Here is a 14,442-nt window from a genome sequence, read left to right as displayed (position 1 = left end):
GGTTAGTAATGATGACCACAAGACCAGCTGCATCTGTAAGAAGAAGAGTTTTAATCTGAAAATGACTTATATGACGTTCAGTTTTCCTTTTATCCTCCTGCCACATAATAAAGCTGCATAGTATGGAAAATAGAACTATAACTAGAAGAATATTTTCTTTTATTAAAGAGGTGATGTCAAGGGTTAGGTACAAAATGTACTAATTAAAAGTACAGCTGATTTGCTCATGTGGGTTCCAAAGTGATGGACACAATCAAGTTACACAATGCAGTACTGTTGTGCAACAGATTAGACAAGCTAGTATCCAATAACCGTCTTAGCCATGTGTGATTTAGCCCCTATTCCATTCTTTTCTTATATCTTTTGAAAATCCTCTCGGTGTAAACACCACTATCTTCCTGAATCTGGTATTGCTTATTTTTGGCTCCTGCCTAGAGAAACGCAGCTAAATGAATGATCGTGAGCTTTCTTTACCGTGTGAAATATTACCACAAGAGCTAGTCACTGTGGAACCTTTCGATGGTTTTAAAAAGGGCGTAAATCCTCTTTTTTTACATTAAAATAACAGAAATAGTTATGTAAACATGCAAAATTCTTGTTCTGATTATTAATCCAGTTGATTGATACTCGGGATTAGGAAGGAAGGAAACATTTACTGTTTTAGAACAGAATGTTTTGTGCATTATGGTTTTACTTAGAGTTGAGCGACTTTGGTCAGATTGGGTTTTGTGAAACCCGAATGAAACAAAATTTGAGTCAGATGAAACTGGTCCGACTAGGGCAAAAAAAGTCGGAGTTTCGTCTGAAACCCGACCCCAATGCATCATCCACTCAATGCCGACTTTTATTTCCCATTGACTTGCATTGGGGTCGGGTTTCGGACGAAACTCCGACCTTTTTTTGCCCTAGTCTGACCAGTTTCATCTGACTCAAATTTTGTTTCATTCGGGTTTCACAAAACCTGATCTGACCAAAGTCGCTCAACTCTAGATTTACTCCTTAGGCTGGAGTCACACTAACCTGCGCAAAATACGCTCCGTATTTTACATGCGTAATACGGATCAATGACCACAAAATAGTGGTCCGTAGGTCATCCGTAAGCAAGGTGAGGTCGCGTATTTTGCGCATGTGTGTCTCCGTATGCAATCCGTATGCAATCCGTATGGCGAGATTTTCTCGCAGCCTTGCAAAATGGACATTTAACGGTTTTGAGGCCTGCAAACTATTTAAATCATTAGCCTGCACCCTATTTAGACACTCAGAAATAGGTGGCTGCCTACATTCTGTACATTTCTCACCTTGCTTTCACGAGGTGTGTTGGTGTTCTTTGTGCAGCATGGCAGAGGGTCTGACATTCAATACAACCGAGCACGTTCTCTTTACCTGGCTTTTGTCACGGCGCTTTGGCCAACCATATCCTGTGAAAGTGGATCCGCGGAGGAGGAGACGCATGTGGGTACATCCACTTTTGAGGCAACGACTCACAAGAGGGCATTTTCACCCGCCTCTATTCGTCTCTGCGGGAGCATCCTGAAAAATTTTACCAGTACTGTCGAATGAGCATTTCCACATTTGATCGCCTCTTGGAGACAGTGCACCCTGGGATCACATTTCAGGACACTAGGATGCGCCAAGCCATATCTGCACAGGAGCGACTTCTACTCACAATACGGTATGTACTCCACAACCACATTCTCTATGTTCATAATGTGTGTGTTAATTTATGTTTTTTGGCCTTCTTGGACAATGTTTAATACCCTCATCTTACTCAAAATATGTTTCAACTGACACAGCACAATGTTACATCTAATATGTACTGCATATCACTTAGTCATTGTGCCACCAAATATGTGTGTGTTGTTCTCTCTCATTTCCTACCAAGTTTGGTCGGCATGTAACTGATTTTTTTTTACTTTAGCCATTCTAACCTGGACTATTTCTGTTGTTCTACAGCTTCCTGTCCACTGGCCTGTCTTATGCCGCCCTCCACCATGAGTTTCTCATTGGAAAGTCCACCAATTCAGGCATAGTGAGGTCTACATGTGCACAAATCTGGACAAGACTCCATCAGGTGGTCCTACCCGAGCTCAGGATGGAAGACTGGTTAAGGATTTCAAGGGACTTTGAGGAGGACTGCCAGTTTCCAAATTGTATTGGGGCCCTGGATGGCAAACATATCAGGGTGCGTAAGCCGCCGAACTCAGGGTCCCAATTCTTCAATTATAAGCAATACTTTTCTGTTGTATTGTTGGCTCTGGTAGACCCTCAATACAAGTTTATAATTGTGGACATTGGGGCCTATGGAAGGACGGGAGACTCTAGAGTCTTCAATACTTCCATAATGGGTCGGCGGCTACGCACCAACCAGTTTGAACTACCACCACCACGCCAGCTACCAGGCTCCCCCGAACAATCAGTCCCTTATGTCCTTGTGGCAGATTAGACCTTTCAGTTATCACGTAATGTCATGAGGCCATATCCCTGGCGCAACCTTGACCACAGGCGCAGAATTTTGAACTTGCGCCTATCACGTGCTAGGCGACTGGTGGAGTGTTCCTTTGGGATTCTTTGTGCCAAATGGCGGGTACTCCAGTCTGCCATTCAGTTGAGTGAGCAAAATGTGAATGAAGTTGTGAAAGCCTGTGTTGTTCTGCATAACTTCACCAGGATACATGATTGCTCCTCCTCTGATGGTGTTGTGCGTAGGCCGGACAATGTGCGCAGGGTGAGACCACCTATCATCCCTCAACGTAGACCGCTCTCTGGCCTCAAAGTGCGTGATATATTCACTAATTACTTTATCTCACCTGAGGGGGCTACTTCTTGGCAAGAGAATGCTGTGTCTATGTTCTAATTATTTTTGGTTCAAAGTGTGTCTAAATATATATTACTCAAGCCTTGTTATGATTCTATGAGTGTTTCTTTGCATTGGTTGGTGTCTGTTAGTATGTTGTGAGGGATAGTGAGAAATCACACAGAGACGTTAACTAGAGTAGACAAATTTTTAGTTTTGCCTTTTTGGTTTTTGCTTAAAGGCAAACATAATTTTGCCATCACACAAATTTGGCAATGGCCAAAATGACCCTTTGGGCCTTCGTTAACTTGATGTAACATTAACATAACAGAAAATAACTGCAACAAACATTATGCAATAACAACATTGCTGCATGCCTACATTAACCTGGATTAGGCAACAAAGGGTGAGCTCCATCACCAAAATAAAGTCAATAAGATAACACTCACATTTCCTCATAATGTTTTCCAAACATAGAAAGATTCCACCATGACAGGCAAGGCTACCTCACATCTTTCACACAGATATTACCTGTCTGTAGAACAGACAATATTTAAGCATGCTATACTGGAAAGGATGAAAATACAAAACTCACTTGTTAAGACATAGAGAGAGCGTGATATTGTGAATGCTGTTCGCCTCAAATTGGTTTACTAGAGAATGCTAATAACAAAGTTGACTACTTAACTAAAGGCAAGCACACCTTTCCTATGCATTAACAAGTGATTAGTGTATTTTCATCCTTTCAGGTAACAGTATAGCGCATTTAAATATTCTCTTTTATACACACATGTAATATCTGTGTGAAAGGCGTGAGGTAGCGTTGCCTGTCATGATGGATTGTTTCATATGTTTGGAAAACATTGTTTACAAATGTGAGTGTTAAATTATGTTCTAAATGTTGGTGATGGAGAACACCTGTTTTTTTCTCTAGATTAGAAGCACCAGTTACATGTCACTGGACATCTCCAAAGTTTGGATTCATAAATCCTCATATGTAGGGGAAGGGGAACGGGGAGGAACAGCCTGGGGGTGCTGCTGGACATTGTGGCCAACATCGCCCTGTGTGGGGCCATACTGTTGCCCATGATGCTGTTGTTGTCCAGCCTCCTGGGCCTGTTGGTGATACTGCCCAGAGTAATAATGATGATGGTGAGGGGCTTCTTGTTGGCTATGGTAGGCCCGTGGATCATACCCACCAAGATAGCCAGATCGTCCCCAACCAGGTTGGGACCAGCCTCCAACACTGGGTGGGTACAAGTGGCCATATTGGTGGGGTTGGCTTGCTGAAGACATTTGGGGCTGCGGAATAGAAGGATGGGTAGGGGGAGGAAGGGGTTGAGGTGTTGGCCCACGTATTAGGGGCTGTTCAGACCCTGCTTGAGCAAGCATCTGTGTGGATGGTCTCATGCGCATTAAATTTCTTGGTGAGAGCTGCCACCTCTCCAGAAATTCAAACACCTCATATGGGGTATTGGGGGGGGGTGCTTGCATCAAGCAGGATCTGAATACACCCCCTAATACGGAGCCTGACCTCACGGGTAAGGGCACAGAGATAAAGGGTGAGGCTACGTGCATAGGCCTCCTCACCATCATCTGTAGTGACTCTGGACAGGTAATTCAGCACCCCAGTGTCCACATTGGTCCTGCTCTCTTGAATGGCGACCTGGCGCCTTCTTCTTATTCGCCGTGTTGCTAGAGCAGTCTGTGGGGAGGGCCTGATCTGGGCAGTTGGGCTGCTGCTCAAGTTGCCCATCTCTTCCAGGATGGGTGAGGTTGCAGCTGCAGACCGTCCTGGTGGTGTGTTTTGTCGGGCAGCCATTGTGTGCTCTTGTGATGCCTCCTCTTCAGACATCCTTCTTGTAGGGGGAGAAGATGGGCCAGCCACCTCATCCCCTACAGGATCAATAACGGGCTCTGCCTCTGAGGCCGTTCCTCGATCCGTAAGGTTGGATTGAGTTCTGTTATGAAATAGAACAGAGGCAAAAATACATCAATATTTTTGTCCCTGTAAAGTATTTGTGTAATGTTTTTGTGTCATGTGGTGTGAGGTATGTACTTACGGTCTCAGAGCCAGAATTGGGGCGAGGAAGTTCAGCCGGTCATAATATATATATTTTCGCTTTACATGGCCAGCATCCCCACTCCTGGACCGCTGCTGGCGTTCCCAGCGGTATTGGTCCCGGATGCTTCTCCACCGTTTCATCACATCTTCAACTGCAATGTGACAGGAAAGATTGTCAAAATCACATATTTGAGTGGTCACATTTTCAAACAGTAGTCTAGGCATGGGGCCTTATGGGGTGTGCATTCTACCCATGGTGGCATATGTAATTGGGCCGATACCCAGGGTCTCATTAGCTCCCCTGAAAATGACTTTTGTGGCTAGGAGGATGAGGAGCTTGTGGCCTAACCCCTAATTATGGCTGTGTGAAGCCACGTGTCACATCCTAATGTAACGGCCTCATGAGGCTAAAATTACATGCCCAGGAAGGGGGGGGGCTGATTGTAGAGTCATTTTATAGCGCGCGCTAACGTTAATTATATTTTTATGGTTGCACATACGAATTTTCTGCTGCTCCTCACGTGGTCTGTCACCGAAGTCATGGTACATCTGGCGACAGATGCGCCTCCATGACGCCTCCTTTCGAGTGCGGTTCGCATAGTTTGCGTCGCGTGGGTCCCATATTTCTGGACGCTCCTGCACCAGCACAATTAGCATCTCCACATTTATGTAAGTGGACGCCATGCTGTTGCTGTACTCCGTGGAGGCGTACTTCCTGGATGTCTGGAGCGCTTTTTGAGCTCATTTGCATGTCTACGCTTCCTGATGATGGATTGGCCCATTTCCTGTCACCAGCCAAAAGACCTGCGTATTGCTCGCAGGTCACACGTGTGGTCAGTGTGTAATCCGTATTTTTTGCGCACCCATTGACTTGCATTGGCGTGCTACGGGCGTAGTACGCTGACAATCGCAGCATGCTGCGAGTGGCACGGAGCGTAGGATACGGAGGAGAAATATACGCCTGGTGCGAGTGACCCCATAGAGAATCATTGGTCCGTGTCTAATGCGTGCTTTTTGCGCCTCGCACGCACCCGTATTCCTCGCCAGTGTGACTCCGGCCTTACTTTGATCATCCCTCATCCCTCAGTTGAACTTGGTGGACATGTGTCTTTTTCTGTTATGTGCAAAGAAGGAATGATAATTCCAGCAATGTTTTTGTAGGATTTACATGTTAATTTAAGTTTACATGTCATCATAATTATGGGAGTACAAAGTATGTAAAAATTTTAAAGCTTTAGTATGTTTTTCCAAGATCAAAAACTATTTTTTATTGTCATTGCAGCTTTATGAAAGTTTGTTTTTTGAGAGAACAGATATAGTTTTCAATGGCACCATTTTGGGGTACATATAATTTTTTGCACATCCTTTGTATGAAAAGGTTCTTAGTATTGAAATGAATAATAATCTGCACAACCCCTCTCCCCAACCCCCATCTGTGTCTGAACTCCAAATGACAAGTTCACATACGTGTTTACATTGCGTAACTGCTGTTTGATCAGACTTGGTGAAGTTGTGAAAGTCCCCTTGATTTTGAAACTGAAAAATTAGAATTCAGGAGCATCTGTGTGATGTATCTAAACTCGACAGATTATGCTGGCTAGGCTACTTTCACACAACGGTATTTTGGTCAGTGTTTTGCATAAGCATTTGTAAACTGCAGAGAATACATAGAATGGAAATATTTGAACCGTGTCTGTGTAATAGATCTACATCTGGCTTTGGCTTAAAGATACTGCCATGTGAAAGTGGCTGTATACAAATTAGAGATGTTCTTACATGGTGTAGGGTTCCCTCTCTCTGGTAGGCATTAGGCCTTAGGTAGCTTTCACAGATAATACAGTTTTGGTCCAAGCAAGTAGTTTGTATTGCTGTGCACAGGTTGCAGAAGTTTTCAGATAAGGTTACAGCAGTCAGTGGGGGGGAGGGTCAGCACAGGTGAGTTTAGCTGTGTCACATTACAAACCGCTCTATCAGCTCTTCTCCTCTCATAGCACTGTCGACTCTGCTGTACTGCTCCTCTCCCACACAAAAAGAAAATAGCGGCTCACCTGTCTTCAAGAGTGCCTGGATCAAAATCAACCACAAGCAAGAAATTCAAAAAGTGAAAATCTGGCACATATAAAATGTACAAAGCTTTATTTTCCAATGATTAAAAACTTAGTAGTGAAAGGATGGCATGTCAAAAAAGTGGAAAAATTGAAATGGAAAAAGTCCCTTATTAGACCATAAAAGATGAAGCGTTTTGAGGCAAATGCCACTTACTCGTATAACCTAAAAACACACAGCAACAAAGTGATTTAAAACTCCCAGCCGGAGGTACACACTCCTCACACATGTGCTCAATGACAACATCAGATTATTAAAACCTGTTCATGGGAAAACCCCTTTAATGCAGACATTATTCCACATTATCACAAATATTCCACAAAGATAGAGAAGAATCCTCAACACAGGTATTGACACAAGTATTTAGTTTTTTTGAGAATGTTTTCCAACTTTATGTTATCTTTCAGCCTGCTAACCAATATCTTAAAGTCCTGGTTAAATATATACTGTCAAATCTGTTGCTGTGTTTTCCTTATCTCAGATTTAACCTTAGGGTACCGTTACACCTAGCGACTCACCAGCGATCCCGACCAGTGATATGACGCGGTCAGGATCGCTGGTGAATCGCTGGGTGGTCGCTAGTGAGGTGCTACACAGGCAGATCTCACCAGCGACATCGCAGGGGACAGGGATCGCTACTTACCTGTCAGACGCGGCGATCCTGCGTCCTCCCGCCCGGCTCCACACGTCGCTCATCGTCACAGCAGGAAGCGCCGCAGGAAGTGGACGACGAGGAATGGTCCAGGACCTTCTCGCACGATCAGCGATTACCAGCGGGGGAGCCGGTCGGAGGTAAGTATCACATGCAGCGATATCGCTAGCAATATCACTGCAACGTCACAAAATCGGTGACTTTACAGCGATATTGCTAGCGATATCGCAGTGTGTAACGGGGGCTTTACTCAAGGCTTTTCCCTCACTGGAAATAATCAGTCTCATCAGCTGGAGAGAACAGTCACTCAGTATGGCATTCCATTTGGCAGCAAAATCTCCATGCAAAAACATAAATTTGTATCGTGGATATATTCCACCACATTTTAGTTTCTCGGGAAAGTAATTTCTCTAAAAAGGACATAAGTTTCTTTAAGTTCATCTCTTCTAATTATTAGTATTATCTATATTAAACAATTCTTTTAAAGGGGTTTTCCCATGAACAAAAGTTAATTTTGATTGAAAGACATTGGAATAATAATAAGTTCCACAATTTGATGTATTTACATAAAATGTTCCTGTGCTGAGACAATCTTATAAATGTGCCCCTGCTATGTGCTGTATAATGGTTGTGTCTGACTGTGTATGAACATGGTCTGATCATACCACATCTCCTGGGCAGGAGGTGGGGAGAAGAAAAGTGTACAGAAAATAGAGCACAAGATCACAAATGATTCTGTCTTTGAAGTAAAACATTGCTTAAAACAGGCAGGGAAATGTTTTACATCCTAAAAAGAATCAGCTGTGATCCCCTGATGTAATGTCTCTCTTGCTTCCTCCCCGGCCCAGGAGCTGTGGTATGATCACATGTTCCTGTACGGTCAGACACAGCCATTACACAGTACACAGCAGGGACACATTTATAAGATTATCTCAGCACAGGAACATTTTATTTAAACATATCCAATGGTGGAAATTATAATTATTCCAAGCTCTATTGATTAAAATTAACCATTGTTCATGGGAAACCCCTTTAATGCAGACATTAGTAATTAGACAGAAAAAGAAATTGCTCCAGCTTCTGATCAAAGTCCAAAATTTATTGAAATGTATAAAAAAGAGTCATGGCAGAAAAGTGTTCACACAGGCATGTGTAGCAGCTATGCGTTTCAAACACTCAACGGTATCCTTTCTCAAAGCTACAATACAAGGGATATCGTAACAGTTTTATACAAAACCTTGCCAATGAAAAGCATCACTTACAATCACATGACCAAATATAGTGATTAAACCAATTGCAGCGAAAAAAATCACAAAATGAAGTAAAAAAGATAAAAAATTATAACAAAATATAATCATAATAAGAGAATAATGCTGCAGATCCAGTATGTATTAATAATGAAACACAATTTCCCTGCCGGCATTGAGACGCGCACGGTGACAAGTTCCTAAACAAAAAATCCAGAACGCCTCCCTTGTCATCAGCAATCTCTTGGTATCCCCGCCCCCTCGGTGATGTCATTAACCTTTCAATGCCGATGACTTTCAGCGATGCCAAGCTTCTCTGATGGTAAGCAACAAAATATTTGGAGGCAAAAGACATCATACGGTTAGAACTAGAAGAAGAGACAATATCGGTTATATGCTCTGAAATCCTGACTTTTAGGTTGCGAGGTGTACATCCCACATAACTCAAATTACACTCCATACCACTAATCAATTAGATTACATTCTTTGAATTACAATTAATGTATTGTTGAAAGTTATGTTGTTTTGCATTGTCACCACCTGAAAATGTGTGTGTCGTAGTGGAATGTGCACAAGTCGTACATCTAGAAAAACAGCAATTATAAAAACAAGGATAATTTAACCAGGTATATCTCTTCTTACTAGGATTGAAAAACCTCTGAAAAATAATATTGCCTAGAGCAGCCTCTTTTTTAGGCTACAATATAGCATCCAGATGACACTGTGGAAAAAAGAATATCAACCTCATATAAAATGGGGATATGTTTCTGAATTATAGATTTAATTGCACTAAACTGAGGACTAAATTGAATGGATAAAACCGGTTTATTTTTTTAAGGAAACATTAGTAATGGGCTTTGATGCAACAAGATCACAATGTTTTTTCTTTTCCACAATTTTGGTTGCCCTATCAAGAGTCCATTGGAGGTAACCTCTCCTTTTCAGTTTATTACAACACATTCGAATTTCCCGATCTAAGATGGCATTATCATTGCAGTTTCTGATGATTCGTGTAAGCTTGATATATCGAGATGTTTCAGTCCTCTCTCAATGACGGTTTGGAAATGGTACATACAATCCACTCTAGACTGAATTGGATAAAACATGGGATTTCTGGTCTGTAGCCGCACAGCAGAATTTATAGATACACTCCTTGTATGGAGAGCTGATGTGTCTGCCATATCAGAATTTGTGGGATATTTAACCCCTTAGTGACGGAGCCAATTTGCAGCTTAATGAGCAGGCCAATTTTTACAATTCTGACCACTGTCACTTTATGAAGTTATAACTCTGGAACGCTTTAACGGATCCTGCCGATTCTGTTCTGAGATTGTTTTTTTGTGACATATTGTACTTCATGGTAGTGGTAACATTTCTTCGATCTGACTTGCGTTTATTTTATGAAAAAAATGGAAATATGGCTACAAGTGAGCTGGTTTTTGCTTTTCTTTGTTATTAGTAATTAGAGCTCAGTAATCAGTCAGAAAAACTGCACAATTAGATAAAATGGAGCAACCGGCTCTCCTATTTTGGAGAATGCACGAAATCAAAATCCACCACAGGCAAGAAATTCAAAAAGCAAAGATCCGGCACATTTAAGAAATACAATGTTTTATTTTCCAATAACTAAAAACATGGCAGTGAAAGGATGGCATGTAAAAAAGAAAAACACAAATTACACAGCAGAAAAAAAAGGTAGCACCGCTTACCTGCCCATATCTTAGAACAAATGCACTACAGGGTGGAGCCAGCCCATAAAGCAAGATGTCAGCAACACAGGTGCAAAATACTACATTAACAGCCACTCTCCACCTACCCATTCCTGGAGGGGGTGACTGCCCAGTATACAATTGCACAATAAAGGCCCGCATAGGGCGTTGTTCACACAAGGGTACTGCAGAGTGTCTGGTTCACAGCCTATTAGTCACGCCCCTACTATTCGATTAGATGCACTCTCAATGCATCCCAGTGTGAACACCACTCATATGAGACCAGACCCTCAGGAAGCCACATGTCTGCATTACCGCATCCATTAGCAGGTCTTGTGCTGCTACCCATTTTCTCCCTGGTGGTTTTCATCATGTGCTATATCCCTCATTTATAGGATGTTGCTTGATATCTTTATCCAGGGTTTAGTATCCTCATCTTACATTGGTGACTTTGTGCAGCTTGTTCTATAGAATTTGTACATCATACATATTCTTGATCATTACCTTGTTTTGATCTGTCATTATACACTCTATCTATTGGTTAGTTCTCATTGAACCTAGGTCTGTGTATTGGTGTGTAATTTCTTATTTCCGGTGCACACAGTGGAGGAGTCTGGATGGTCCCTACTGGGTCCTCCAGGTGTCATTTTAGCCATTATTGGCTTTATAATTGTTTTTAAATGTGTGTTTTGTATCTTGCTTGTATAATATTATTTCAAGAAATTTTGTTCTATTTACTTGTTATATTAATGGTGATCCTGGCCATTTGTTGTACACACTTCTTCTTCTTTGTTTGTTTCATTTGAACTTCATTACGAGTGTGGGGCTAGAGATCCATTCATGAGTATAATTCTGCTGTGCCCTCAGTACTTCCTATACTGCATAGTGTGCACCTGACACAATACCTCACAAAGAAACTACTACAATTCTTAACTATTTTATCTGATGTTTTCTATTCTGACCCACTATATCAGTTTCATTTATTTGTAGCACATATATTTGCAAGAAGCACAATTATCATGACTGCATTTATGGAACCTCATTGCTTTAAACCAAGTTCTATTCCCTACTTGCAGTAACCAAACTAGGTGAAAGAATATTGGATAAGGTAGGAGATTTTGTTTTTACAGAGAAAAATACGTCCATTGTATAAAATCTTGTTTAAATGAAAATCAACTTGTGGTTTGATTGAAATACATGCTATCTTTCACTGCCATGTTTTTATTTATTGGTATATAGAGCTTTGTGCTTTTTATACGTGCTGGATCTTCGCTTTTTGGATTTCTTCCTCTCCCACATAGCCTGTTTGAAGATGAGAGCTCAAAAGTGTCAGGAATCACATTTATGTTTGTTTTGCTCAAAGGAACTTGTAATCAGTCTGCAGTGAGAGTAGAGCAGTCCATCATTAAATCTCACACAGGAAAAGCCTGTTCTAATCTATTGTGGGTCTTATTCTTTTTCTCCTGTGTGTTGCTAAGTGCTTATGATTAGTCAATTTCATGTAGAAGGAAGAAGTAAATGCCCCCAGTGAAAACACTCTCATGATGCCCTCTAGGACTTAACAAACATTAACTGATTAGGTGCCAAACACTTTAATTGCTAATATCTCTGCAGCAAAAATGTGAAATAAAAAAACAAACAAAAATGTTTTATATTGCTCTGATGCCACTATTACATCATGGTGTCCGCTTCAACATGATAATGTTTGTGAAAGGTCGTCTTTAAAGAGAATCTGTCAGGGGGAATAACCCTACTAAGTCACATATATGGGCATATAGGTCATAGAAAGTTGAATAAAATAATACCATGATATCTGTGCTCTGATGTCACATTCCAGATTAATCCACATTTTTCTTAATATGTAAATGAGTGGTTAAGATCTTTGGGCTGGGTGCAGCTCTCACAGATTCTGCATTAAAGCTGGAGATATCAATATGTGATTGTATTTAATTTTCGATGACCTACATGCCCATATAGATGGCTTGGGGGGAGAGTTGATCCTACTGATAGGTTCCCTTCAAAGGAATCTATAATAAAAAATAACCTATTGTTTAATCCAGAATTTTGTGTTAACAGTTTTTTTTTTCATTATTGGCAATTAATTTTTTTTCATTTGGCAAAAATTAGAATTTTTGTAATTTACACAGTGGCCATTGGGCCTTTTTTTAGACTTTAACTTCCTCTTGTTCCAAGAATTCCACATATGCATAGCCACAATGATCAAATACTGACCCGATTTATTTTATTAAACCATCAAATAAGCCCGTGCAAAGGTCATGGTAAAGAGAGGGCGAACAGGACCAACTGAGACAAGACCTATTGTGATTGGTGGATCCAGTATTATCAGTGGTGTATAGGGGTGTTATCTGTCATTGTTATCTGGCCTTTGATGATAAATGACCTGCTGAAGAACTGTATGAGTATAAAATAGCCTCCATGGCCAGCGTGAAATCTGCAAGATTACTAATTGTGTTTTTAATAAAGATTAAGATGAAAAATAAATACAAAACCCTGATTTAAAGAATCGTTCATTTTTTGATCACACGTTCCCTTTTAAGTACCTACTGCATAACTACTATGGTATCCTGACATCACATTCAGGGCTTCAGAAAATTTTGATTTCCATCACTTCATGCTCTATATTTCTCACTCTCAGTGGCATTTGCTAAAAAGAAGGCACTCCATATCACATTATGATGACAGGTTCTGTGAGGACAAAAGGTTTGTCACTCAATTTCAGTTCCTTGTTCATCTGGGGAGGAGAGTCATTTACATGTTTTTGATGTCTAATTGTAAAAGTGATAGGTCTAACCTGGATGGGGTCCCCGTAGAAGTGAGGTTATCTGCCTCCTATGTACATTCTTGCTATCTGCATGATCTCACTGGTCACTATGGAATGTAATATGCACCCAAAAAAGTCATCATGTGACTATGGTATGAATCCTTCTTTGAATTAAATCCGCTAATCTTACAACCTGTTACTTTTTAGTTGTGTATTATAGAACTTTCAAAAAGCACCAGATTATAAAAAAAAAAATCACATTTGCCTAAGGAACGTGTTTTCATTTTGTTAATAATATCTTGGATGTAAAGATCTTGTTACTCACTGTTAGGTTTGCACGTTTGCTGTCACCATTAGAGGTTGTCGGCCGTATGCCGCAGAGAATCACTATCTTACTTACGAAACTTGTTTGGCAGTTAAAGTATTGGCTAACATTGCATTTACTACTACAGGAAATGATTCAATTCTGTTTTTACCACAATTTTCTTCATGTTGCTGAATATCATCCCTGGCTATTATTATTCATCCTGGTGTTGTGATAGCCAAGATTCACATTTAAATGCGGTATGGCTCCTAACAAAAGCCTATATATACAAAAACCCTATTGAAAAGGTAAATGGTAATGCTCAATCTGCAATCTACTCATGCATTACTAGGAAAAATAACTAATAAACAAAACCCCCTAAATCTTTATGATGTTCTAGTATATATATATATATATACTGTATATATATATATATATATATATATATACTCTAGATAGAAAAACAGACATATCAGGAGAGCAGACACGTCCTCTTTAAAGGGTAAGGCTTAATAATCAGAAATGGCCAGGTGCTACCAGAAGTGCCTAAATGCTAACATCATAGGAAGTGCACCGGTATGAGGTTTTGTTTCTTTGCAATACTAAATGTTTCCAGTGAATAAGTGTTCGTTATGAAGGTGTCTAAAGTTTAGCAATATAACAAAACCAGCAAGTCTTTCATGTGTTCTCGACAGTATTTCTGAACGCTTTGCAGGTGCTTTCGAAATCGAGAAGTTAACATTATTTACTGGTTGGTTTTGACTGTGTAATTAACACTTTCCT

The 14,442-nt window shown here is 40.7% G+C and overlaps 1 protein-coding gene across 6 annotated transcripts in view; it reads left to right on the top strand.

The window, feature by feature from the left end:
- P2RY8 (P2Y receptor family member 8) overlaps positions 1-14,442 on the top strand; it is an 82,660-nt gene that overhangs the window by 64,469 nt on the left and 3,749 nt on the right. The gene's annotated exons all lie outside the window — the stretch shown is intronic.

Source organism: Dendrobates tinctorius, unplaced genomic scaffold (assembly GCF_039654945.1).
Source record: "Dendrobates tinctorius isolate UK_male_01 unplaced genomic scaffold, ASM3965494v1 ptg000016l, whole genome shotgun sequence".
In the NCBI taxonomy this organism is placed as follows: Eukaryota; Metazoa; Chordata; class Amphibia; order Anura; family Dendrobatidae; genus Dendrobates; species Dendrobates tinctorius.
This window is presented reverse-complemented; position numbering and strand designations above follow the sequence as displayed.